General features: G+C 43.2%; 1 pseudogene across 1 annotated transcript; it reads left to right on the top strand.

Annotated features, from left to right (window-relative positions):
- Positions 1–2,198: 2,198 nt before the first annotated feature.
- Positions 2,199–2,795, top strand: LOC308522691 (large ribosomal subunit protein uL11-like; annotated as a pseudogene). The gene has a single exon. The product of its transcript is annotated as a large ribosomal subunit protein uL11-like (transcript).
- Positions 2,796–3,769: the final 974 nt, after the last annotated feature.

Raw genomic sequence — 3,769 nt, 5'->3', positions numbered from 1 at the left:
AGCCTACTTAAGACCAAACCTATAACCAATTGCTGATCTCCTGTGTAAAGCATTTTTTTCTCTCTGATCTGAAACAGTGATTTATATGAACTGTTGGAATAATGGAACCTCAAACTACAGATGTGTATGTAAAATTGCATAAATGCACTGACTTCCTTCTCCCTGGATATATTTTTAATAAACAGCGTTATCCTATATGGTCAGTTTTATTAAATCATGCACAACTAGAGGGTTCTGAGCAGTGGTATGCTTGTATGGGTGGCTTTTGGAAAGCTTCCTGTTTTGCTAAGTGCCTATAACCTAATCAGATTATGGAAAAAGTTGTAGAAGACAAATATATTCAGAGAGATGACCCTAACACTTACTTGTTAGTGGAGAGGTTTATACTTGTGTATAAGATAGTCCCGTGAAGTGGTGCCTTTGGGGTTGGGAGGTGCCTGTCAGTGTGCAGTGATAGTAGCAGAGCCCTAGCATTCATGACCGGCTGCTCCAGAGCAGTCTGTATCACTGGAACAGAGTGGAATTGATTTAGGAAAGCAAGGAGGTAGATTTTCTTTTTTTGAGTGATTATTAAATGTAGGGGTGTTTATTTGGGGGAAGGGGGGAATTACTCTTTAAGAGAACCAATGAAATATATACATATATGTATATAGATACCCACCATACATGTATATGCATGCATACACACATGTTCTAAAAGAATAGTTTGTTGGTTTTTAGAGAGAAGAAGGGGTAGAGAGAAACATCAATGTGAGAGCATAACATTGATCGATCAGTTGCCTCCTGCACACCCCCTTTTGGGGATCAAGCCCACAGTCCCGGTATGTGCCCTGAGGGAAATCAAACTGGCAACCTCCTGTTGCACAGGAAGATACCCAACCAAGCCACACCAGCTGGGTCCACACATACATTCTTATGTATTGTCGTGGTATAACTGCCTAAGGATAAAAGCATACTTTTCTCGTGGTCTGTAAAAGTGACTTTCACAGATGAAAGGAACTGCTGAAGCCAAGCCCATATAAGATAGGCATGTACATAAAGTTTGTCATCCTTGCAATGTTGCCAATTCATGTGGGAGCTGAAAAGCTCGTTTTTAGTTGAGGCAATGATATGAATCGATATTGGCATGTGAATGGGGTACACAGAAGTTTATATGTTAGTGGCAGTTGCTGGCCAGTATTCCAGTAGAAAGCACTGTGTCCCTTGAGACTGTGCATTTGGTAGGACGGTATGTGGCCATTTAATTATAGCTATTATAACTTACATGCTTACTGTGGAACCTACAAATTCCTTCCTCTTGTCCTTGGCCAGATTAGTAACCTCAAGGTTATCTGGCCTGTGTTGCCCTAAACTAATGCCATCCTACCTATGCAAGGAACTCCCAAGTGAGCAGGCAGGCCCCAGAAACCCCAAATCCATATTTGGTCTCCAAGAATTGGCCTTGGGACTTGGGCAACCTTGATAGACAGCTAAGGTATTATATCTCAAATACTCTTGTGGCTTCATGGCCCAGACACTTGTGGGTGATGGCACTCTGGCAATTCAGGTTTCAGGGAGAGATTTTAGTGTCCTCTATGTGACTAAGATGCATTCACTAGGGACATTAAGAATTTGTGTTATTGCCCTGCCGGTGTGGTACAGTGGTTGAACATTGACCTAAAAACCAGGAGGTCACAGTTCAATTCCCAATGAGGGCACATGCCCAGGTTGGCTGGATCCCCAGCAGGGGTGTGCAGGAGGCACCCAATCAATGAGTCTCATCATTGACGTTTCTATCCCCCCTCCCTTTCTAAAATCAATAAAAATACATTTTTGAGATTGCTATTTGCATTGACTGATTGTTACATGGGTGGATGCCATAAAGAAGCGGGTTGTTTGAAATGATTGTCTAAAAGTGATGGGAGGAAAGCCTCATGTGCTCCGTTTGGTGTTCCCTTCTCAGTGAGGGGGTTGAGGCCTCTGTTAGACCTGTTTATCCAGCCAGTTCTGTTCTATTCCCAAGGTGTGTTCTGATTAGTCACTTTAGTAAAATAGAGTATCCAGCTCTGAGAATCCAGCGTGGTGAGAACTTGTGCAGAGCTGTGTAAAGGCTCCGTCGGTACATGTGGAGTTTTCAGCTTTCGACCTGCAGGAGGGTCAGGTGCAACTTTCCTCACTTGTCCCCAATCCGGGTTCATCCGACACCAGCTGCCTCCACCATGGTGCCAAAGTTCAACCCCAACGAAATCAAAGTTGTATACCTGAGGTGCACTGGTGTGGAAGTGGGTGCCACGTCTGCCCTGAGCCCCAGATTGGCTCCCTGGGCCTGTCTCTGAAAAAGGTTGGTGATGACATCACCAAAGCAACCAATAATTGGAAGGGTTGAGGATTACAGTGAAACTGACCATTCAGAACAGACAAACCCAGACTGAGGTAGTGCCTTCTTGCCTCTGCCCTGATCATCAAGAGCCTTCCAAGAGACAGAAGAAAAAAAAAAAAAAGCACTAAACATTAAGTGGAAATATCACTTTTGGTAAGATTGTCAGCATTGCCTGACAGATGCAGCACCGATTGTTAGCTAGAGAACTGTTTGGAACTATTAAAGAGATCCTGGGGACTGCCCAGTCTGTGGGCTGCAATGTTGATGGCTGCCACCCTCGTGACATCATAGATGATATCAACAGTGGTGCAGTGGAATGTCCGGCTAGTTAGGAACTACAATGGAAAATGTTTCCATTAAAGATTATTTGACATAAAAATAAAAAAAAAAGTGGAGCAGGAAGAGCCCTGGCCTATTCCTAGCTAGTCATGACTCTTATTCTCTGCATTTGTCATCCTAGGGGTATGTTTTAATATTAATGTTTTTACAGTCTTGGTGTGATTCTTTGAAATGTCTTCCAGTATTTCTTGACAAAGGCATATGGGCATTTTGGTTGGCACATTGTTCCTGGCTGTTGCAGAGCACAGGGCTTTCCTGGCTCCCGGCTCTGATGGCAATAGCTTCCTCTAGTGGTGGTGACAATGCAGAATGCCCTCTCATACTTTGAAATATCACTGTGCTGTCCCCTGGCTGAGTGTTCATGTGTGCAGCTTTGGAAAGCATTCAGATGTTATACTCAGCCAGTCGTAGTTAATAACAAATTACAACTTTGCCGAACTTATGAGCAGGCACAACTTTGCAGAACTTATGAACAGGCACAAAATAAGAAGAGAAAGTAAACATTACTTAGCCAGACTATTTTTATCCTGCTTTATCTATAAGTCTGGGGTTAGGAGATTTAAGGTGATTTGCCATGTCCCCGAGCTAGTAAGTGGCATCAGGCATTCTGAGGTGAAAAGGCAACCGTATGTATCGGGTACTTTCTGTGTGTGTGTGTATGCATGTGCATGTGTGTATATAAAACAATAAGGAGAAAAATAAATTCACAGCCACAGAAGCACAGAGTGACAGGCCCTACTACCTGAATGGTCCTGAAGTGTTGCCAAATTCATCAGAGCCATTGACCTTAATATTTTTGGTATCTCTTGAGTTTTAAAATGAATACATTATTTTTTTTTCTACCAGTAAAAAGGGAAATAGCCTCACTTAAAGGTTCATTAAAACTTGAAAGCCCTGGCCAGGTGGCTCAGTTGATTGGAGCTTCGTCCTGGGCACTAAAAGGTGGTGGGTTCAATTACCAGTCAGGGCACATACACTTGTGGGCACTTGTGGGAGGCAACTGATCAGTGTTTCCTCTGTTTTCTAAGAAAGAGAGAGAAAGAAGAGAGCGGGAGAGAGAAGGAAGAAGGA

This window comes from Myotis nattereri, assembly GCF_964212035.1.
Source record: "Myotis nattereri genome assembly, chromosome: 7".
Lineage (NCBI taxonomy): Eukaryota > Metazoa > Chordata > Mammalia > Chiroptera > Vespertilionidae > Myotis > Myotis nattereri.
Note: the sequence above shows the minus strand (reverse complement) of the source record. Positions and strands in the feature narration are given on the sequence as shown.